At 38.4% G+C, this 25,291-nt stretch overlaps 1 protein-coding gene across 35 annotated transcripts in view; it reads right to left on the bottom strand.

Moving 5' to 3' along the window:
- Nucleotides 1–25,291, bottom strand: part of DTNA (dystrobrevin alpha) — a 340,156-nt gene that overhangs the window by 132,674 nt on the left and 182,191 nt on the right. The window contains exons 1-2 of one of the 35 annotated variants that reach the window (XM_027575985.2): nt 24,889–25,034; nt 12,702–12,841 (exon numbers count right to left, since the gene is read on the bottom strand). The exons of 33 other annotated variants lie outside the window; for them this stretch is intronic. The gene's annotated coding sequence lies outside the window, so the exon portion shown is untranslated. Of the gene's footprint in view, nt 1–12,701; nt 12,842–24,888; nt 25,035–25,291 lie in introns of those variants that run through there. One more of the 35 variants, XM_027575984.2, reaches the window with a different exon arrangement.

Here is a 25,291-nt window from a genome sequence, read left to right as displayed (position 1 = left end):
GTGACTATGTTACCTTACATAGCAAAGGGACTTTGCAGATGTGATTAAATTAAGGATTTTATGATGAGGAGATTATCCTGGATTATGTGGGTGGGTCCAGTGTAACTATGAATCCTTATAAAGGAAAGAGACACTTTGATGACGGAGGTAAGGCTGAAGACCGAGGGATGAAGGTAGCCTCCAGAAGCTGGGAAAGGCGAGGTAATGCATTCTTCTCTCCAGAAGGAAAGCAACCCTGCCAACACCTGATTTTGGCATAGTCAGACCCTTTTTGGACTTCTGGACCTCCAGAACTGTAAGATAATTGTTTTAAGCCACAAATTTGTGATAATTCATTATGGCAGCAATGGGACCCTAATCCAGTTTGAAAGGTTAAGAAACTTCCACGCGATCACATTGCTGGTAGCCACAGAACCAGGATTGGCACTGCACAAGTCTCTCCAGAGGCTTTATATGGAACCATCATGCTACAAGGCCAACCTCTGCCTCCTTAGACTCCGCTAGCTCCCAAAGACCATTCATTCATTTGCTGAGATCTACTATGTTATTGCCTAATGTTTATGATCCTATGTAATCCTCAGATCTGGAGGTGTTATCATTCCTACTTTACAGATGAGAAGAGTGAGGCTAAGAGATTTTTAAAAGCTAAAATTTACATCTAGGTCAGTCTCCCTGACTGTCATTGCAAGTTTTTAGCTTCTTCATCCTACTGCCATATATGTGTGACCAACATTTACTTGGCATCTGCTAAACACCACCATAAAACATAAATTCAAATTTGAGTGTTTGTCCCTCAGTAATTCTTGAACAAATCTAGATGGTCCTACAGGAGTCACTATACCAACTACGCTCTAGGAATATTCCACTCCAGATGGTTAGTGGTAGGATCTCTGGACACAAAGTTATCATTGACACAAGCTCTTTCAATCTCAGTGGCTTAATGATTAGAATTAATTAGGCTACACTCTGATGCCATCTATATCAACACATTTAATTAGCTCTGATTGCTTAATTAATATGGTCAACTTTAATAGCAGTCAATCTAGTAAAGAATATTCTCAGATTATTAAAATATGAGATCACATATCTGACTATCACGATAGAAGAATCATTAGAACACAGTCTACCACATATAAAAAATCATCTGGATGGGAGAATACCCTGCTTCTAACAGATATAATATTCTGAAACATAGGAGTTGCTAGCTAACCAAAGGGTCTGGAAATGAGGTGCCTGCTGCTGGGAACTTTATGATCCCCAGAAAGCCTATACCACAACGAATTGCATTTACCCAATTAAAAGATCACATCCTTTTATTATGTTATATTATTTTTACCATAATATAAAGGACAAAATGATATATAATACAATTTTGTAGAAAACGGACCTGCCTAGAGGACCAGAAAACAAAGCTAATTATTGAGTCATAATCCCCAAGTTAACTGCTAAATGGAACAAATTAAATACACACACACGCACAATCACCGTTTCTCTGACTCCGTGGCGCTCCTTCTTCAAACTACCCCCACTTCCACAGACACACGACTAGAAACAGTCACAGTGATGCCAAGTAAGAGCTGTAGCCCTTGAACAAAACATTTTTAGCCAAATAGCATCAATGCCACTGCGGGTATGCTTTTGAGATTGGAAAAGTCCATTCTTGTGATGCATCACTATATGTCTGCTCCGTGAATCCGTGAATACTGAAAGCAAGTGTTCCAGACTCATGCTCCAGTGTCTGCATTTACAGAAACGAGTGTCCCTGGACCTCGTGAGAACATAACAAACGGTAATAAGCGGCAGGCTCAGCATCCAAGACTGAACAAGCGGTTCCTTTTTAAACAAAGGTTTTTGCGGAGGGGTACTCAAGCCATTTCCTGCCGGTCTGGCCACACAGACTAGCGCCCACCATTTCACTGTCATTTAATGCCCCAGAGCAGTGATGCATTTCATAGTACGTTAGTGACTTCAAAGACTTAATGAGTCTAAACTACTACCTGGAAATGATTAGGTACTCAGAGAAATAACTACTGAAAAACTGTTCTTTAAAAGCTCCAGAAAACTGTCGCAAGGGATTCTGGGACATCGGTAGTTGTTATATGTGACCAACAGTATCCTTCGAGCTCACACGGTGTAGAAATGCATCTCAGAGAGGCTCCCTTCCAGCTGGGCTTGAAACATGAATCAGTCCTGTCTCTTACACAGTTACATCAAGGCAAGGCATTTCAAATAAAATACAGAGCCTGCATAACATTTCAGGGGCAAAAAAAAAAAATGATTTGTAAGTAAAGGAGTCAGACCAAGAAGCTCCTCATTGTTATTTCCCCATTTGTAATATGTCTGTAATATGGTTTCCCAACTCTGTGGTGTCACTTGGTGAGAACAATGACACTCAGAAATCAAGTGATAGGTTTAAGGCTGCACAATGAAGCAGCAACCTCAAAACTTTTAAATTCTTGGGTCCTGGTTAGAGATGCTTTTCAGTCTATAATATTGTATCATACTGCCTTCACAAATCAATGACACTTTTCCTCTTTTCTGATGTAGTGATCTACTTCTTTGAGGCAGTGCCTCTAGTGTTAAATGGTCTCCAAAACTTTTATCACAAAATGAATATGGGGTGTTAGGGATGGGGGTCAGGGGAGTAAAGAATGAGAACCTTGGAGTTCACAAATGATTGTTATAATCACAAGGGCCTGCAGAAGTCTTCTCAAGCAGGCAGGGCCTGTGGAACCAGATGCCTGAAAATGTTTTAAACTTGAGTTATTGTTCTCTAAGGTCCATTAATAGTCTGCAAAGTGGCCAAGCTAATGAGTTCTTGAAAAGACAGCTTTTTGAAGTTTGGGGTGCCTTTTTTCATCCCAACTTTAAGGATTATGCCAATATTTTCTGGAGGTGTGTAGGGGACAGACTAGTTGTGATGGTGAAGAATAGAAAGAGACTAAACCTCTCACCTCCAAGCAAAACGAAAAAAGAAAAGAGGTCATTTTTCATTTTTAAATGTCACAGTATGACCAGTGTGCTTATTTTTAATATAGAGCCTGCTTATATCCTAATCACACAGAATCAGAGTCAGGTGTTTTTTAGTTTTAAAAGTTTAAGCTAATTATGTAGTTTTTCTCTGCAAAAGTTGTCAAGAGTTATTTGCAACATGCTCTTGGCAACTTTTTCTAGCCCAGTATTCAATGCTAATCCTCCGGTAATGTGGTGCTCACGGCTCTGGGCTCTCAGAACCAGGACTGGCACAGGACTGAGAGCCCTGCACGAGAGCCCTTGAGGGAAGGGGCTTGGGAAAGAGGCGTTACTATTACATCGGCATTTCTTACTGTCAAATACTCCCCTCTTACAGACAGAGCAGACTCCTAAGAGTAGGGGCAAGGAACAGCAGACAGAAGGAGGGAATAAAGATGTCAAGGTGCAGAGGGAGCAGAAGGCAGAGGAGCTAAAAGAGGGTGACCACTCAACCTCAAGGAAGGTGTCCAGGCTTGCCTTGCTTTACTTGGCAATGGGGATTTTGGTAAACCATGGGAGAGGCAAACAACCAACATGGACACCTTTGTTTTGAAGCAAGCAGACATACCACATTGTTTAATTTCGGAAGTCCCTGGGGTCTTCTCACTAGCAGAGGCTATACTGTGGCTGTCTTTCTTGGTTTAGATGTCATGCTTTATTGTGGCAGCCTGTGATTACATGAGCTCATTTAGGAACCATGCCTTTTGTATCTAATGGCCTCCATAGTAAATAAAGATGCATTCTGGCGAATAGGGAGTAAATGCAGGATGGACTTCCCACCACCTTTAAAGTCCAAGTCTTTAAAATGTCTTTGTAGGTCCTAAGCAATATGGCTCCTAGGTTCATCGTTGGCCCACGCACTCTGTTCACTCACTGCACTGCAGTCACTCATGGCTCGGGGCCTTCCCTTCCTTTGCCTGGAATATTCTCTTTTCTGTTCCCTGTGCAAATCCCAACCCCTCTCAGCCCCAAACCCAGCCAGCTCTCATTAGCCTCACTACCCTACGGCGGCCTTTCCTAATTTCGCTAATACACTCTAGCTGTCTGCTTTCATAATGCCCTCACAATTTACTTTTATAACAGTTATCACAATTGTAGTCATAGAATACTTTATGAAATTGGTTTTTTGGGGTCTGTATCACTCATAAGACTGTCAGTTTCATGAAGGGCATGCATCATCTCAGGGGTGTTCATTAGTACCACTAGTGCCTAGAAGGAATGAATAAGGCCAAAGGAGGATCATTACACCGGCTGCAGGCCATTCTTGTGGCTTTCACTGTACAGAGAGGAAAAGAGGAGCCACTGGAAGATTTCCGTGCCCAGGAGTTAAAAAATGCAAGCAGTAATGACAGAATATTAATCTGACAGTGAATGCACAGGATGAATTGGAGAAGCCTGGGAAGATCGGACTTGGAAGGTTTGGCGGTGGAACTCGGCTTTTCCTCTCTCAGAGCAGTCGTTGGTCATACTATACACTGTTCAGAGGGAGGACCATACCATAGATGGGGCTCAGTTGTTGCTAAGAGAAACTACTTACAAATAAAATGAGAGAAATCATTCACTTTCCCTCTTACGGTTTCAAATATATTTTTAGGAGATGGGGAGATGAGGTAAAGAACAGACTATCTGAGGAGGAATAATGAAGACTTCACCTCAATAAGTAAAGTTTTGTGATTATTTCACAAAATAATTTTGCACACTTATATATGATTTTAACTTTTAAACTGTAGGCTGTGTGTGGATGAGAACTTAGATAATAGCAACTTTCATAGGTATAATTTGACTCTGCCTCCCTCCTCATTATAAGATAGTTCTTTCTTTGATGATTAAAATAGTCTTTATATACATCAGAAACAAACAGTCCTGTTTCAGGTAAGCCCCAAATGGTCAATTTTGGATAACTCTGAATGTTTCCAAAGATACCAAATATCCTCCAAATACTGATACTTTCACTATACAGGAGTTTAAAAATGAATACAAGTTAACTTTTACTACTTCCCCATTTTGAATGGAGTGAACTGCTTCCTGTGCCAAAGAAGATGACAAGTGTTGCCCCGTGGCCTCTCATGTCCTTCTGGACAAAACTGAGGACATGCAGTACAGTAGGAAGAACACATCGAATGAGGAACAGGTAGAGAATTATTCCCCAGATTCTGTCATTTCTAGAACAAGATAGGTTTATTTTTTTTAAAGATTTTATTTATCTATTTGAGAGAGAGAGAGAGCTTGAGAGGCAGTACAAGCTTTGGGGAGAGGCAGAAGGAAAGGGAGAAGCAGACTCCCCACTGAGCAGGGAGCCCGATGTGGGGCTTGATCCCAGGACCTGGGATCATGACCTGAGCTGAAGGCAGAAGCTTAACCTGCTGAGCCACCCAGGAGCCCCCAGATAGATAGGTTATTTTTAATGCAGGGTTTTGAAGCAGAATTTCCAACTCCATGGCATAGATGTCTTTTGTGTATATCTGCTATAAAGTTAAATTCTATATATTAAATACTGTTTTTCCATTGACTTCAATTTTTAAATGAGCAATAAATTCCAGAAGTAGTAAGGGCATAGGACGTAGTCTTTGGGGGTGGGGTGGGATGAGGACTCTGTATGACATAATATAATAATAATAATAAAATCTACAGCAAAAAATTTAACTCCTTTTATCATGTCTTGGTGCTCTTCTTGGTGTATGCTGCTTGTCCCTCATTCTTGAAGTGCCTAGCATATTATAAGGTTGCCAGATTTCGTGTAAGTATGACTCAAATATAGGACATACTTCTACTACAAAATTATTCACTCTTCCTGAAATTGAAGTTTAATTTCACATCCTGTAATTCATCTGACAATGCTATTGAAATAACCTCCTAGACTCAGAAAATAGTTGTTGGGTGATTTAATTTTCTTTACTTTGGATTATAGAAAAGTCTCTTCCAGTTTGCAGATTTTAATTTTTGCCATGGAATCTTTTCTTCAAATTAATTCCTTCGCTGGAGCCAAGCATCTAAAAAAATAATAACAGTTGCTCTGGCAGGGAAAAGAGGGGAAGGAGGGCTGAATACAGCCCACTGAGGCGCCCATCCTTCGCTACTGTTGAAAGTCCATTTGTTTAGCCCAGACTTCTCACTGTCAGATGAGAAGAGGAGGCCCACGGAAGAGGGTGACTATAAATCCAGTGGCTTTGCTTTGCAATATGCAGTTCCTGCACATAAAGGCAACTCAGCAGTCCAGGAATGAGTTACACTCCTAAAGTTAATTTGTAAGTTTCATTATAGCACATTTTCCTGCTCAGAAAATGCTATAACGTTAAAGTTAGATTATTAGGTGATCCAACAAGGTAACTAAAAAGTGAAATATCTACCATGGGAAAATACTAGGGAAAAATGTAGCTATTTCACATAAATTATGGGTAAGATAGGTTTTCCTGGACTAGGCTAAAAGCCTAATGGTCATGGTTTGTATTAGTGAAACAGTGTAGAGGTAGGCAAACAAATATTCTATTGTCTTTTTTTAAGTTTTAGGGAGACTGATAAACCCATTGGAATTGGTAGGAGGCTAATCTGGTGGGCGGAGCAGAAAATGCAGAGAAACAAGGGGTGAACAGAGAAGGTGGGGCTCTGCTAATCTTTCCCAAACTCTTCAAGAGCTTATAACATTTGGAGAACATCTTACGTGACTTCACCATCCCTCACCTGCCCTATCACTTCTTCCTATAAAGTCACTAACTCTAAAGAAAGAGAAAAATCCTCCAATCCTATTATCTCTCCATTTATTCATTCATCTATTTATTAATGCAATGAAGGGTTAAATATGTGGGCCAGGCACTGTATGAGTCATTGGTGACATAGTGGTAAACAAGACAGAAATAGTTTCGACCCTCAGGAAACTTACAACTCATGGGGGGCGGGAGACAGACATGAAAATATGACTGCAAAAATAATTAACTATAATTGTGCTAGTGATACCCAGATAAGTACAATTACTGCAAACACTGGCTACCTAATACAGAATCATCATTATCAGCAGCAGTATTTATTATGCACTTACTATGTGCAAAGGATTTTATATCCCTTGTATCTAAATTCACACAAATCTTGCAAAGTATGGAGGTAGGTATTATTATTATTATCACTTTTTAAAAAAAAAAGATAATGGAAAACTTCCTTTTTTCTGTGTATAACCTCGACTACCTTCCAAAGAAGCCATTGGAAAATCCTTTGTTCTGCTAGCATCTTGATGCATTTTGAGTATGAAAGTTAGGAACAAGAACAGAAGAGAGCTAAATTTCTCTGCATAGCAAGAGGAAAAATATTTGTAGTTCCTAAGAAACAATCTGGAGTCATGTGTGAGGGGCAAAAAAGAAAAGGAAAAGAATGACATTGGTAGAGAGATGAAAAAGGCTGTGTGCTCCCAGCCCCCCACATCCCCCAGCTCTACCAGTCCTTGCCAACCCCACACCTGCAGTGAAGTTACTAGACATGTCAGTATTGAGTGGATTCTTCGTGGATGCTGGAAAGGGGGTCAAGTTTCACTTACAATCTGATAAAGGGGGAAAAGAGAACACAGTTTGCATACTATTGGAACCAGACGAATGATAGGTTAAGGGACAGTAACTCCCAAGAATTCCCAAAGGTTGTGGGAAGGGTTTACACTTTCAAATTGGTTCACACCAACTTTATCTGACTCCCCAAGGGGGGAGGAAGTTCCAGCTGATAACTGGATTATCCAAATGAGTACATATGGACTCAGAGAGGTCCCAAAGCTAGTTATTGTATAAAAATTATACTTGAACCTAAATCTGACTTCAAGGTCTGTACTCTTCCTACTTTGTCATGCTTCCTCAGTTTTGTCAAGAAGGGTACAAGGGGCCATAAGGCAATATTTCTCACCCTATATGACTCTGTAGGGAATTAGCTCCAGACTGACCAAAGTAATGGCTGATGATTCTCATGTCAGAATCCCCCAAAATTGTGTGCTTCTTTAATGCTTAACATCCAAAGTACTTTTACATACATTACTTAATGTATGGAATTTTACTTCTTCTGAATAAAGAACTAAATAAATTGTGCTAAATAAATCCCAAGGGGTTGTTAGTGCTTTGTTACTACAAATCACTCATCCAGCTGTTCCTTCATGGGTATGATCTGCTATATGCAGCTTTGCCAAGCAGAGACACTCAGCTGGGGAGCAAATGTAGAAGTTGCGTTTGCTGTGCTTGTGGACAGACATCAAGAGCAACGTGTATATCCTGTAGGCTTTGGAAAGAAAACTGGGGACATAATGTCCTGGTTAAAGCAAATGCCTACATTTATTTTTGGAATTATTTCTTGGAACTGTGAGGAGATGAGTTTTTTCATGCAGAACCAAGGACAGGAAGCAAGAAGGTTAAGAAAATGCAAAAAAGCCCGAGTTCTTAAAGCTCTACTAAACTTAGCTAGTGTGTCCTGGAGGTTTAATCACTAGGTAGAGTAAATCCTCAGCAGGTATAAATAAACTTAGGTTCCTTTTAGATCATCTGCTTTGTTTGGGGAACCACCAGACCTATAAGGGCCATTTATCCCAAGTTGCCATTTATGTCTTTCCACCTTGAATTTTCCATCTCTTGTCTCTGAGTCCTCATTTAGATGATATTTACTTTTAGATCTTTGAGAGTGCCTGGTATGCTATTGAAACTACTCTTTGAATGCCAACATGGAATAAGCCCAGCTTTCTTGGAAAAAGTTTAAAAACTGGAGTGTGAAATTCTTTTAATGTATACGAAGCCCCACAGCTGATTTTAGTGTCTGGAAAATATCCACCATTTTACCGACGGCATGCGCTCGGATGTATTGTTCTCTGTGTTAGCTCTCAGAGCAGTGTTTGCAGAGCAGAGAGATGCAGTTGCCCAGATGTTTCCTTCGGAAGGCTAGAGCTTTTGCTTGACCCCATTGCCATTTCCACACACATGGCAACACAGAATGTCTCTCTGTTGCTCGACTGCACATGAAGCCGCCGTAGAGCTGAAGAAAGACAAACATTTGGGAGGGGAAGTTTGGCTATGGCTTTAGACATACCTTAGTTCCAGTCTCCTCACTGCCATGTTCTACCTGCAGGTTTTGGGGCGAATAACTTAAGTTTCTCTTACCGTCAATTTCCTTCTTTGACATTCACCTTCTGTAAATTCTGTGAGAACTGAATGAGGTAATTTTGTCAAATGCCTGGCACTGTACCTTCTAGTTTCTGTCACTGGACATCTGTCACAATGTCCTTCCAACATTCCCTTTCCTCCTTTTCTCCTGTAAATCTCTCTCGTCATCTACTCCATGTGTTTGCTGTGGGGCTGACTTTGTTTCCCTTCAGACAGAGAAGTAGAATACCCCATGCCCCCACCCCACCCGGCCACGGTGACTGTTCAGGGCTGTGCACACAACCCAAGCAGCCTTTTGCCACTTACTTGCTGGGATCTTGTTTGAGGTACTAAGAACAATTCCCTGCTGAGGATGCTGGTGGCCATCCTACTTGCCACTTGGAAAGTTCCTGTCCATGGGCTAGTGAGAGAACCCGAGATCTGGTTATGCTGTTTGGGTAGGACTCAATAGGAATACAGTTAAGCAGAAACTAGCAGAGCCTGGAAATAGGAAAAGATAGCACTTTGGGGATGTCCTCTGGGTCTCCAGAGTCTAAACAAGTCTAAAAAGCCAAGGGTACCTGGACTCCTTTTATTTATATCAATCAGTTCATCTTTTTAAACTGGTTGGGGAGGTATATCTTGCTGCAGTAGAAGGAGCCTATTATAATTCCCTTCTGTTCTCATGCATTATTTTTCTCAGATTAAAGAGAGGGCCTTGGGGGCGCCTGGATGGCCCAGTCAGGTAAGCATCTGTGTTCAGCTCAGATCATGATCTCAGGGTCTGCTTCTCCCTCTGCCCCTCCCCCTGCTCATGCTCTCTCTCTCTCAAATAAATAAATAAAACTTTAAAAGAAAAAAAAAAAGAGAGGGCCTTATTTTCCCCTCTCTTTCTCAAAATAGTTTTTGCCCTGATTCTTTACTATTTAGAAAAATTCCAAAAATTATACAAAAGAAAACAAAAACCATACTATTAGTGTTTTGGTTGATTCCCTTCTTGCCTCTTTTCTGTACAAAGCTGCATTCATATCGAGTATTCAATTTCAAATTCTACCTCTATAACCTAATTTATATCACAGCATTGCAAAAGTAGCATATATCTACTGGAGAAAGCTTAGATAACACAGAAAAGTAAGGACAGAAATTAATGTATTACCCACAGATTAATCATTACTGACATTTTGTTTTCTTCTTTCTTTCTTTACTTTTTAATTTCAATATCAGGAGTCAATGGTAGATGGTATTTTATTTAAAGGTATATTCTCTCTCACTATTTATAAGACATTTAAAATGGTTTCATCATATAAACGTGCCGTAATTTAATTTATTAAATAATCTATTGAATTTATTAAATTATTTATCCATTATTGGGCATTTAGTTGTTTTAAAAATTATCTTAAATAATACTGGTTAATATCCTTGCTTACAAATTTTTGTGCAAAAGTATTGCCAATTTACAGTTTGAAAAGCAGAAGCACTAAGTCAATGCTCCTAAGTATTTTAAGTCAATTAAAAGTATTATCAAACTGCTCTCCAAAAATTTGTAGTAAGTTCCACTCCTACCAATAATTTATGAAATAGACTGATAAACACCCCCCTGGTAGCTGCATAGGATTTCTTATCTATAGAATGACTTCAGCTGCTCATTTTTCCTGTTACAAGTATTTTCAATTTTTCACTGCTATAAATAAAGCTAAAAAAGAAAGATGTCTGTACATAAATCTTTGTATTCATTTCACACTTCTCTAGGTGATTCCAAAAAGGAAGTTTTAACCAAAGGGTGTAACTATTTTCAAAGTCACTGATACTTACGGATATTGTCAAACTGCTTTCCAGAATTATTGTGTTAATTTATACTTCCACCAATAAAGTGTGAGGACGGCTTCCAACCTCACTAACATGACACGTTGCCACTATCAAAGCAAAACAATCCAACAGCAAAATATCTAAAAATATTTGCTCCTTTGAAAGGTGTTATGGCAATGTTTTAATTTCTTTGATTAAAAGTGAAGTTTAATATTTTTTCATATAGTTTTACTTTCACTTGCTTGTGAACTACCTATTTATGTCCCTTTCTCATTTTACCTCTTAGTATTTTTCTACAGGGTCTGCACAAGTTCTTTATATGAAGTCTACACACCTATTATCTCCCATATGTGGACCAGACATTCATTTTATGAATTGTTTCTATTATGTTTCACATACACTTTTCTGCGTTAGGATGCTGGACTTACTTCCCCTGCCAAGTATGCCCATCTGCATGTAACATATGCCCTGTCTGCACAAGGGAAGGCAGCAGAGAACGTGGGTTAAGATCCAGAGTGCTTTCACCTGGGATAACAGTATCTACCTTTCAGGACTATTGTGAAGAATAACTGATACAGCAAACATCATACAGTTTCTGATGCCTTGCCCATAGCAAGTTCTTACCGCTGTTAGCTACTACTTATATATTTTCCTTGACGATCATTTAACCTAGAATTTTACTAATGGTATTTTTTGATGTGAAGAAATTAAAAGTGTTAACATTGTCAAATATAACTTCTTTTTTCCATTATGAACCTCCATTTTTATACTTATAAGGCCCTTTCCTTTCACAGGTCATTTAAAAATCCTTCAGGTATTTATTCCAAAGGAAAAAAATATATATATATTTAAGGATTTTAACATGAATGGTCATAGTGGCCTTATTTGTAATAGTCAAAAGCAAAAACCCCAATGCCCATCACTGGATTAATGGAGAAACAATAAACAAACACAGCAATAAAAATGAACATATTATTGATTTATGCAACGACATGGTTGAATCTGAAAATAATTATGCTGAATGAAAGAAATTAGACAAAATGAGTATGCTCTGTATGATTCCATATAGAAAACTCTAAAAATGCAAAATAATTTATGGTGACCAAAAGTGGGTCTGTGGTTGCTTGGGAATGGGGAAGGGGTGAGAAGGTGGCATTACCAAGGGGCATGAGGAAACTTTGGGGGATGCTGGAAATGTTCACTATCTTGATGCTAGAGATGGTTTAAAGGGTAGACACATTATGTCAAAACATACTAATTCATACCCTGTCAATAATGGTTTATTGTCAATTATATCTTGATAAAGCTGTTTTAAAAATTCCTCTATATTTTTTCTAATTCCCATAGTTTGATTTGTTATAAGTATTTAAATCTAATCTAGTTGGAATTTATTTTGTAGTATGAGACTTACTGCATAATAATAATCTCCCCTATTGATATGTACTGCCTTGTCTAGCATATATTAATACATATGCTAGTATTTGTTTATACCCCAGGGTTTTCTCTATATCAACACCCTCTTTAATTATAGTTCAACTTAATTATAATTATAGCTTATAATATATTTAATAGCTGCCCTTCATCTTAATTCTTTTCTTGCCTAACCCTAATCCTCAACAAGAGTCTTAGATCTTAGCATTACTGTCAGAAGAGAACATTTAAACCAAAGGATTACTTTAATACAATTTTAAACACCAAAGGTAATAAATGTTGCAATTCAGAATTTTTTTTTTTTTTATGTTTTAAGAAAAAGTGTAAGTAGTAGGAAGCCCGAATGGAAGCAATACTCACTAAAGTAAGGAACGTCAGTGTCGCCAAATTGGAAATACCTGTTGCCGACGACCATCACCTCTGGCTTTGTTTCTCCTGCTGAGACTTTAACATCGGTTCTCACAGGGAATCAGCCAGGGGGAAGAGTATTTTTGATATCTCTGGGAGACAAGAAAGACAGCTAAACCCACGAGCAGTGTTGGATAAAGGAGAGTTGCAAAGACGATTGTGTAATATGAAGGCCAAACACATACCTAGGAATAGAATGGGGCACTATATTGTTAGGATAAAATTGTATATTGTTTGGTTATTGCGTGAATATGGAAGAGACTAGTTTGGAGGCTCATAATGATTGCCTTTTATCGATTTTACGTAGGCATGAAGCATCTGCCTTGTTGCCTTCTGGTTTTGGCCATTTGAATTATTTTAAATCCACTCGTTAAGATGTTGGAGGTTACAGCCTTTTCTTAAACTAAAAAGAATTCCTTCTCATTTTTATTCACATTAGTTTCCCACATTGGGAATTACAATTTCTGACTATTCTCTTTATTCCAAAATGATTTTTTCATCAGATGCATACGAATCAGAGTGATTACTTTTGAGGAGTACAAAGAGACAATAACCAGGCAGTTAACACTTATTAAATACCTACTGTGTACATAAACTACTTTGAAGTATTAAGAAAAAAAGAGGATCAATCTGAATAATCTGAATAAACCCAAGAGCTCTTAATTTGTAATAGAAGTCTTTTAAAGACAAATTGCTATCACTGAGGAGATTTTTACGTTTGAAGGTGAGAGGGACTTTGAGTGAACAGCATGTATTAGTAAATCAGTAAATGAAAATCTCTGCTTTGCTGGCTAACTCAGTGCCTCCAAGAAATTCATTCATTCGCCTTTAAAAAGGGTATAATGATGTCATCTCGCTTGCAAGATTATTAGGAGATTCAAATATAATGCAACCGAAATACTGTGCAAACAGTAAATCACATCCACGTTAGTTATTATGGTTACTAAAAGCTTATTACTTCTCCAGATAATAAATGACACATAACATTTGCAGAGATTACTTTGGAAACCCCGTGAATCATAACATTATCCACATAGTCCCTAAATGTTCAAAGAAACTATGGTCATTTAAGCTTATGGAGACGTAGCCATCTGAGATGAAGGTTGCATAGCAGAGGATAGTATCTAAAGACAGATTTTCCTCTCATCCCCCAGCCGTCCCTTCCCTCAGTAGCAGAGTGGAGGGAGGTCTGCTGGTCTCCTGCCTCGTCCTCCTACTGGGGTGGTCCCTAGCACACTTGCCCAGTGACATCCTTGGCTAAAATACTGGTCATTGATAGACAAAGGGCACTATGGGAGTGACAGATGCAGAAGACAAGGCAACTGCTGGTCACCCATCCTGAGCCTTTCCCTTGCTCGCTCTCTTCTGCAATCCCCTGACTCCTTCCAGAGTCCTCACATTTCTGCCATCCTGAGCCCTGGTGTCCTCAAACCTCCACTGCTCGTTTCTCATGCACAGTCCACAGCAGTACCATTCCCTCCAGGAATTCCAGGAACAGAGCTGTGCTTTCACTGCCTCTATCTACAATGGTGAGTACCTTTAATTCTGCATCTGTTGACATTCTTACTTCAGTTAGATTGCAAGTCACCTCATTTTCCATTAAATTATTTCTGTACAGAGGATGACAGTCCATCTATCCCCAACTAACCCATGTTACAGGAAAACCGATCAGAACCCAAGTTTGTGTCTGACTTTGTTCTAGGGTCTGGTTGGGTTGGGTTCTGCCTGGAACCACCTGCATGACCTTGAGGACTCTATTACCAGTCCATTCCCTTATGACTATGCCTTTCCTACTTTGGCCTGATTCCTTTTCCTGGCTGCTAGCGGCTCACTGACTCCCTTAGGTTATGCAAATGTCAGACCGCAATGAACAAATTGATATATTATGCAAATACCAAGCATGGAAGGGAGTTTCACTTGCTCGCGTTAGGACCATTAGCTGCAGTCATTCTCTGTCAAAAGGGCAGAGCTGTGTAGATGTGTATATGGAACACTTCTATGAGGTACATATTTTGAGGTGAAAACTTCAAGTGCCAGTCAGACTGATTGATAATGTTTGGTTAGAAAGAGGGTTCCTCCAATTTATAATGGGCATGCTCGTAAACAAAGCTTTACTCAAACTTACATGTGAATAAAGCCAAAGCTGCCCTAACAATCTCACTATTTCTGAGCAGTGTTGTATAGAGTGACATAAATAACACATCTTCTAAATCTTATTACATAATAATAATTGCTAGCAGCTTTAAGAATTTACTATACGTCAACTACTCTGTAAGCACTTTATAAGTATTATCCCTTTACATATAATAGACTTTACATAGATTAAGAGTAGGCAAGATGGCATAGTGGTTGAACCCACTAACTACCGCTTAATAAGAAGTGTAAGCCCTTGGGGAGATTAGTTAACCTCACTGGCCTTGATCTCTTCATGCATAATTTAAAGATGATATATAATAAAAGGCTCATGGGGTTGTTGTAATGATTAACAGAGATAATAACTGTATGTATTCTAGGTGCTAGGTATTATTCTCTAAATGAGGAATCATTAGCTTAAAATTAAGTGAGTAAACTAGGGGCACCTGGGTGACTCAGTTGGTTAAGCGTCTACCTTCAGCTCAGGTGATGATCCTGGGGTCCTGGGACCCTGCTCAGTGGGCACCCTGCTTCTCTCTCCCTCTGCCCCTCCCCCTGCCTGTGCTCATGTGTTCTCTCTCTCTCTCTCAAATGAATAAATAAAATCTTAAAAAAAAGTGAGCAAACATGTTGGGAATAGTATCTGGCACTTAGAAAGTGTGCTACTTTATTACATCAGAGAATGCACAACATGGTCAGTACACTGCTATTCTCTGCTGTTTCCTCCGCATCCCCTTTGTTTGGTCCTCCTGGTAGCCAGACTACTGCAGACCCTCTTGGGCAATACCCCTCTCCTTTTTTCAGCTCTCTATTGTCAAGCCAACATTTCACTTCCTCCACTTTACTCTGCATTTCTCAACACTCTTTTCCAACCACGGGGATCATAAGACTTTGGAAGAAATTGAAAGTAACTTCTTGGAAGACATTGGAGGCCCTGATGCTGGAAGTAACAGCTTCTATTATCTTCCAATCCATACGCGAACCAGGATATACTGCCAAGAGAAAAAAAAAAAAGCCACCTCGATGGGCAAAGGCAGGAGAATAATAATGTACCCAAATCAGAAATTCATTTAGAAGACCTGTTTCCACAACGATAAAGGGAACTGTTTTGACCTTTCTAAGTGAGCTCTAATTATATATTTTAAAAATCCTTATGTGTTGGAAAGAAAAAAAATCACTATATGTCCTTATCAAAGAACATTAAACTTTTAATGAAAGGGATACTTTCATAAAGGGATAATTTCAGAAATATAAAGTATTTCTTTATAACCTCCATTATATCACATCTCCAAACAATATTGTGATGTGCCACGTGCTTCAAGAACACAGATGAGAGTAAGTGGCACTTATTTCCAACAGGATGATTTATGCAAGTTGGTCCTGTTGGGAAAACTTGCATATTACAAGATAAGCTCTGTTTCCTTGGCAGCAATAATCTTGCTATAGTGCTGCATGCAGTTATTGACAATTTTCAAGGGGGCTTAAAAAATAAGTCAGATGTTCTCTACCTGACTTACTGTAAAGACAGACAATTGGCAAAACACCTCTCAAATCGACTCCTTTTCAAATTCTACTTTCATGCCGTGAGCTCATACCTGCCCTCCCTCATCCCTGTTCTGAACCGTGCCATTAACTTCTTCACTTATTTCTGTCCATCTAATATGGCTTCCCCCTAGTCTGTTTTCTACCTTGCTGCTGGTATGACTTTTCTCAGACGGCTTCCCAGGGTATTCGGGATAAAGCAGTTTAAATTCCATAGGAGAGAGATGAGAATACTCAGCAAAAGTGGAAACTCAGTGTGGTTTAACAAGGCTGCCCCTGGTCTGACATCCTAGTTTGGCAATTATTGGCAGTGCAGTTTTCTCATCAATAAATTAGGGCAGTATTTGCTTCTTAGGGTTGTGGCAAGAATTAAATAATGCATGAGAAATGCTTGGTCTAATGCCAAGTGACCAGTATGTGGTTACTGTGATTGCAGTGATGATGGTGGTGACAATGATGTGATGATGATGGTGATGAAGGCGGTGGTGATAGTGATCTGGTCCCTGAACACCTTCTGAGTTCTATTCTTGTTACATCTTCATGACTAGCTTACATCTTCAGAGATTTCCAATTCTCACCTTTCCCTGATTTTTCCCAACTGTTCCCTCTCTAGAGATCTTCTCCCCAGTCTCCTATTTAATGCTCACTATTTTTAAAGTTTGTCCCAATGCTTCCGTCTACACAAACCATTTTCTCACCCCTTCTCTGTAACATCTGGTCTGTGTCATATGATTCCTAATCATATCCTAAGGAAACTTTGAATCTAGGGACTCTAGACTGTTGTTATGTTTTCAATGTCAAGTCCAGTGTCTGACTGTGAAATAATAGAAAAGAGATATTGGTCTCTGCCCTTGGGCCCTGGCACAGAGCTCCTAAAACCCTTGTAATTTCCTAAGTGATAAGAACATTAGAAGCATCTTTTGTTCTAATATTTGGTCTTTGTCCCTGGCTCCTGATAGAGAGCTCCTAAATACTTTGGAATTTTCTGGGTGATAGGAGTGAATGTCTTTGTTCTAAGGGTGACTCTTGGTGGGCTCCTGGATAGCTTTGGGATGGCATTGGTCACCAGAAAGACCAAGCCATGACTAGAAGCTTGGAACTTTCAACTCCATCCCCATTCTCTGTGGAGAATGACTGATTGTGCCAAACTGATGAAGCCTCCATAAAAATCCCCAAGGTGTGGAGTTTGTAGAGCTTCTTGGGTTGATGAACACATCCATGTGACAGGCCAGTGGTGTCCCCAACTCCACAGGGACAGAAGTGCCTGCCTTAGAACTCTTCTAGAACTCGCCCTGTTTAACTGTTCATCTGGTTGTTCACTTGTGTTGTTTCTTATAGTCTCTGTTATACAATAAAACAGCAAACATTAAATAAGTGTTTCCTTGAGTTCTGTGAGCTATTCTGGCAAATGATTGAACCTGAGGAGGGGGTCATGGAAACTTCCAATTTGTTGCCAATCGGTCAGAAGCACAGGTGATCCCTGGACTTATAACTGGCCTTGGAGAGGGGTGGGGCAGGCAGTCTTGTGAGGCTGAGCCTTTAACCTGTGGGATCTGACAGTAACTCCAGGCAGTTAGAATTGTTTGGTGTGGAAAATCCACATATCTGGTGTCAGAAGTGTTGTAAGGGTGGTAGAATAAAGGAAAACAAAGTACATTTTTTTTTTTTTTACACATGAGGCAGAAATCCAACTTAAGTGTTTTCTTTTTGGTAAATGAAAAAATCAGTGAACATTAGAATTCTTAAGTGAGGAAGGCTAAAGAATATTTGAGACCAAGACTTCTCTGAACAATTTTGGACTTACAGTCACAGAATCAAAAGATCTTCCTGTTAAGTATTTCCTTGAATGAAAGGGAAATTTCACCAAGAATATTCACCTTCTTGTCCTATACCACCCTTATTCATCAGAGATGATTAAATGAATCCCCACATTAAATAAAAGACCCAATTTGTTGTCCTTAATTCTAGAGCCACACTGTCCAATAAGACAGTGTTAGTCAGAGATGGCTATTTGCATTTAAATTACTTAGCATTAAATAAAATTAGATATACAGTTCCTCAATGACATTAGTCATATTTTGAGGGCTCAACTATAGGTGATTAATAGTTACCATTGGACAGTGCAGACATAGAACATATTTAGAACCATGGAAGATTCTTTTTTTCCCCCCCATATTTATTTATTTATTTATTTTAGAGAGAGAGAGAGAGAGAGAGAGAGAGAGAGAGTGCAAGAACGCATGTGTGCAGGGGAAGAGGCAGAGGGAGAGCGGACTCCTTGCTGAGTGCAGAGCCCAACCCCAGGCTTGACATGGGGCTCAATCCCATGATGCTGAGATCATGATCTGAGCCGAAATTAAGAGTCAGATGCTTAACCGACTGAGCCACCCAGGTACCCCCTCCCATGGAAGGTTCTATTGAACAACACTGCACTAGATCTCTGCCCACTTCACTACACCTAAAGGCTAGTTTACATTCAAGACCAATTATTCTTTGCTCACCCTTATGTAAGCAGAATTTCTTTTGAGTAAATTTCAAACAAAAATAATTGGGAAGTATATCCTATCCAAAATATTTTACTGTTTTTCTATCAAAGTCAAGGCATTCCAGGTTTTACCATTTGGTATTTTCTTTCAGTGAAATTATAACACTATACCCTGCCTCTTCCACTTGATATGGGACTATTTATTTGCAAGATCAGTTGTGAAGACAAATGCAAATAAATGGATAAAGGGATCCACAGATTTTTTTATTTTCTACTCTCTAACATTAGGATTTTAATAATGCCTCATATTTCTATATTTATATTAATTCAACTAGTCCATAGCAGCACTCAGGCATTCTGAGTCTTACGCCAGCCAATGCATTTTTCTCTATACTATGCTGCCTATTTGTTTTATCCAAAGAGTAGAGAAGTGGAACAGTTTGATAAGCATATAGCCATTTCTATGACTTCTTACAGCTTTATAGTTATCAGAGCAGAAATATAAGCTGGTGTATTTGTTACATTTCTCAGATTTTTTTTCCTCAGAATGGTTGCTCTTGTTTATACATAAACACCACAATGAAAAACCCTGTGTGTTTGTGTGTGTGTGTGTGTGTGTATATGTATATATATATGTACATATATATATGACTATTTATTTTGTTAGGATATTAGGATATTTTCCTTGTAGTAGAATTGTTGGGTCCAAGAGTATGTAATTTTTAAAGCCTTTAATACACATTGCCATGTTGACCCTACCCTCCTCCAAAAGTATCAATTTGTACTCTCAATAGAATTGTATGTGAGTTCCCATTTTCCACACCCTCCCTAACATTGGGTATTATCTCCCTTTCCTCCTCCTAATTCTCTCTTTTAAAAATATTTGCTAAGGATTAAAATGATATTTGTTTAATTTGTAGGTATTTTCAAAATAATTAGTGAATACAACACCAAAGCCACAATGCACAAAAGAAATAATTGATAAGCTAGGCTTCATTAAAATTAAAAACTTCTGCTCTGTGAAAGACAATATCAAGAGAATGAGAAGACAAGCCACAGACTGGGAGAATAAATTTGCAAAAGACACATCAGATAAAGGACTGTTATCAATAATATACAAAGAACTCTTAAACTCAATAATAAAAAAACAAACAACCCAATTAAAATATGGGCCAATGACCTAAACAGACACCTTACCCAAGAAGATATACAGATGGCAAATAGGCATATGAAAAGATGTGCACATCATATGTTACTAGGAAAAGGCAAATTAAAACAATAATAATGAGATACCACTATACAACTATTAGAATGCTCAAAGTCCAGAACACCAACACCAAATACTGGTGACACGTGGACTAACAGGAATACTTATTCATTGCTGGTGAGAATTCAAAATGGTACAACCACTTAAGAAGACAGTGTGGAAGTTTCTTACAAAACTAAGCATACTCTTATCATATGACCCAGCAATCATACTCCTCGTTATTTCCCAAAGGAGTTGAAAATTTATGTCTACACAAAACTTGGCACATGGAGGTTTGTAGCAGCTTAATCATAATTGCCCAAACTTGGAAGCAACCAAGATGTCCTTCAGTAGGTGAGTGAATAAATAAACTGTGATACATCCAGACAATGTAATATTATTCAGTGCTAAAAAGAAATGAGCTATCAAGACTTGACAAGACACAAAGGAACCTTAAATGCATATTACTAAGCAGAGGAAGCCAATCTGAGAAGGCTACATAATGTGTGGTTCCAACTATATGACATTCTGGCAAAAGGCAAAACTATGGAGACAATAAAAAGATCAGTGTGCACGCTCTCTCTCTTTATCTCTCTCAAAAAAAATAATTTAGAATTTGAAAATAGTTAAATATTAAAATATCAAATATTTGATAATATGCATATCAGGTAGTGGGGAATTACTATAATAATTTATCACTCTAAAATTTATCATGTTAATATTATTATGAGAGTGGAACCAGTTGATTGTTCCTTTTTGTATATTAAGACAAATTGTTCATTACTAGCAATGAGTTTACTTTTTTACTGTAACACACTGCACAATTATTGGTAGGTTTAATCATTATTGATGAAAGCCTCTATTGCTTATTGAACAAAGTCAACATCCTTTAAAATAAGCTCTGATAAGAATATAGCAGACACACCTATTGTTAGTGATTTCTAAATGTTATTAATGGAATTAATTACATTTGAAAGTAAATATCTGAAAATCATACCACCCATTAGAAATTTCTACTTTTTAAAAAAGATTTTATTTATTTATTTGAGAAAGAGAGCACGTGAGAGAGAGAGAGCACAAGCAGGGGGGAAGGGTAGAGGGAGAGGGAGAAGCAGACTCCCCACTGAGCAGAGAGGCCAATGTGGGACTCGATCCCAGGACCCTGAGATCATGACCTGAGCTGAAGGCAGATGCTTAGCTGACTGAGCAACCCAGGTGCCCCCAAAATTTCTACTTTCTTTTTAAAAACATTGGCCTTTTACTACATACAGGGCTTCGAGCTTTCTAATAAAGTCTATTTTATTCTCTGAATTAATCATTATTACCACTGTCATCATGATCACAGTGCCTTTCCTTTTTTTCCATATGAAATATTTAAGAATATTTTTAAAAAAGTCCAATTCTTTTCATGCAAAAAATTACATGGTAGTCAATAATAAAATCCACTTTAGTGAAGTCATGGGTTTAAAAATAGCAATACCTAAAAATGGAACTTTACTTTAGAAATATTGTCTTAGGGTTGAACAGTTATCATTAATTTTATTGAAGAAGCTATAATAGTCACTATGATTCTTCTTCATCATGACTCTGTCGAACATCTATCTCCTTAACAGAGGTAAATGTAGATAATTAGCTGTTTGTCTGAGAGGTTAGGGAGTTCTAGAAATTAAAGCTAAAATGTTAAGAAACACTACTAATCGTTCAAAATGGACAATAAAGCATGATTTAAAGAAACACTGACAAAAATATGATTCAATTAAAACACCTTGGCAACATTTCTAATTTAAAACAAGCATATCAAAAATCATTTTGCATCTTAAGAATATAAGTATCAAAACAACTAGAAAAGAAACTTTCATATAGTCATTATGGAAAACAGTGTAGAGGTTTCTCAAAAAACTAAAAATAGAACTACCATATGATCCAGAAATCTCTTTTCTGAGTATATCCTCAAAGGAAATTAAATAAGTACATGGAAGAAATATCTGCACTCCCATGTTCATTGCAGCATTATTCGCAATCACTAAGGTATGGAAATGATGTGTCATCGACATATGAATGGATAAAGACATTGTGGTATATACATACGATGGAATATTTATAAAGGAGATCCTGCCATTTGCAACAACATGAATGAACCTAGAAGACATTATACTAAGTGAAATAAGCCAGACACAGAAAGAAAAATACTGCCTGTTCTCACTTGTATGTGGAATCTGAAAAAGTTAAATACATTGAAGCAGAGAGTAGAATGGTGATTACCAGAGATGGGAAGGTGGGGGAAATGAGGGGATGTTGGTCAGTGTATACAGAGTTGCAGTTATGTGGGATGAATAAGTCTAGAGAGCTAATGTATAGCATAATGACTATAGGTAATAATACTGTACACTGCACACTGGAAATTTGCTAAGAGAGTAGATTTCAAGTACTCTCATCACATACCAACAAGTAGCAACTATGTGAGGGAAAGATACATTAATTAGCTTAACTGTAGTAATCATTTCACTATGTATATGTGGGTATCGAATCATTATGTTGTACAACTTAAATATATAGTTTTATTAAAAAATAAAATTTAAAAGGAGTTTCCGTTTTATGGACCTCTCAGTTACGATGACCTGAGAAATGGACATGTACATATGGCCTAGTGTTAGGTGTGTAAAGATCACAGAAATCTGGGTACATATTGGTTTTTACATACATCTCACTCTAATGTCTCAGCTGGGTCATATCTTAGCCCACAGCAGCAAGGACTGAGACAGTAGGAACTAAAGGAACTGAAACAATAGGACTTTGTTTTCATTCCAATTATAGAACGGATCTAGGCCTGATCAAGTACTTCAAATATGGGATAATGGAATGCTAGTACTTTTCAGTGATTCTACCTCATCCACACTACTCCATCTCTCTTCTTTTATATACAGAGATTTAACCCATTCCAATACTGCTGGGAAAGAAGGAAGCGTGGTTAAGAGATCATTTACACGTTTATCTTTACCTTTCATCAGTCTTTCTGTGTCTTCTGTTTGTGTCTCTGACTTTCCCTCCTTCTTTGCCTCCCTCCCTCCTTTATTTTTCCTTTAATAAATACCTACCACTTTCTACCTCAGATATTGTCAGTATTGAGAACTTCACACTTTAAAATATTTTACCAGGTACCATCTTTCACTCCTTCTTGGGAACTTCCTATTCTTAGCTAATAACAACTTATGCTTGTTATTAGAATTGATGCTCATGGCTTGTTCTATATTCCAAACAACACAGGGTAAAAGGAAAGAATGATTTCAGATACAGCATGGCATTTTACACATGTTCAGTGTTAGTATAATGCTTTTGATGTTTGTTAATCATGGAAATAGTTCCCTTTATTTGCAATCATGGCAAAAGAAATTGTTTTGAAAAGTGAAAAACTCCTTGCTCAAATTTAGAAGATGATCCAGATGTACGAAAACTGGAGAGACCAAGGAAATAGCAATGAAAATCACAGAGCATAAATGAATTTCACAAAATTTGTTTCCCTTTTTGAAGAAAGAGTGATATATGACCAAACTTGGTTTTCATTTTCTTGGCTTTTATCCAAATCACTGTAGTGGCAAATAACTGATTTTAGCTAGGAAAATATTTTCGAAAGACTTTCTCTTTCGAAATGAAAACATTCCAGGTAGTGAGTGAATCCGCTTGTTTAACGGCAGGGGCTCTGCTCCTGTTTTTGTCAGGCTTTGTCCCTAAAGCTGCCCGGACAACTTTGTTCTAAGTCGAGAAAAGTTGGCTGGGTTAGCCCTGGGATAAAAAAAGTTAAAGTAAATCCTAATGTCTTATGAGAAAGACCGACAACAAACATCAAGTAGAAACCATGAAGAAGGCAGCAACCTAAGTTATCAGTCAAGACATTTTCTCCTCCTTTAACTTGCTCTCGGTCTATCAAAGCCACCTCTTTTGAAGCAAGCTGGTAGGGGGCCAAGTAAACAGCACAGGAAGAGGCTTCTGCGCTCTGGGAATTGCTGCCTCCCCACGCCACCCTGCATTGTTTACATTCACTCTCCCCAGCCTCTAAGCAAGAGTTCATTTTATACTAACCCGTATTGTATTTACTTCTATTTTTAAATCCTCCCGAAGCACACAGAACCACAATGGCTGAAGGAACAGAATGCTAATGTAAATAAAATATGTTGTAAAAATTATAGATAAAACCGAACTACTCATGTGAGATGAGGCTGTGATGCAGATGAGGGAATATGATGCAAGAGGAATAAATGCGCAGGTACAATAAATACACTAAGTAACATGCGGGAGGATTTTGTCCTCCGGTTTAATTTAGTATAAGAGACAAACAGCTTGGGACCGATGCTGCTAATCAGGTGTCCTCTCAGAAAAGTGAACCATTTTCAAAGATCAAAGCAAGGAAGCACTTTGCCCAAGTTTTACGTTGACCTGAAGACACGAATTACTGCATTCTTATTACTTCTTTCCAGTTTTCTTTCTTTTACTTGCACACACACCCTCACACACACTAATAAAGAACTAGAGAAATTCACAACGTTTTAGACTTTCAAATTAATAAAGGGTAAAATCAGAGGGGAGGGAGCTGGGGGCGGGGGGGGGAGGGGGTGGACAGGAGAAATTTGTCTTGCGTCCCTGGAGGGCTGGGGGTGGGGGCGCCGGTGAAATTCCACCCAGCAAGTTATGCTCCTGCAACAGAAGAGTTCAGTTTCATAGATTCGGTTGTGCCTTACCTGGTTTTGTAGTGAACTGCACCAACATGCCCCTAATTCTTCCCCTAAAGTCCTATATATGCTGAGAGCTATAGTATTTGACCTTACACATTTCCACAGAAGAAACTCCAAAGGAACCTTTAACTTCAATAAAACGCTGTGTTCATTCTTCCCCTTGTGCTCAACACACAGCAATCTAATACACCTCATCATGTGGTCCGTTGCCATGGTAGCAATGAATCCAGCTGCTGAAATACAAAAGACTGACAAAAAGTTGCCTTTTTCCCCCTCCACCCACCCTGACAAAGTCAGAGGTTTTTTTTTTTTTTTTCTGTATGACAAGTCTGATTTGAATATGTTTCTGGTGCTGACTCAACTTCGTGAACAAGGAAAAAAAAAAGAAAGAAAAACGAATAGCAGAGGT

The sequence above is a fragment of the Zalophus californianus genome, chromosome 14 (genome assembly GCF_009762305.2).
Source record: "Zalophus californianus isolate mZalCal1 chromosome 14, mZalCal1.pri.v2, whole genome shotgun sequence".
In the NCBI taxonomy this organism is placed as follows: domain Eukaryota; kingdom Metazoa; phylum Chordata; class Mammalia; order Carnivora; family Otariidae; genus Zalophus; species Zalophus californianus.
This window is presented reverse-complemented; position numbering and strand designations above follow the sequence as displayed.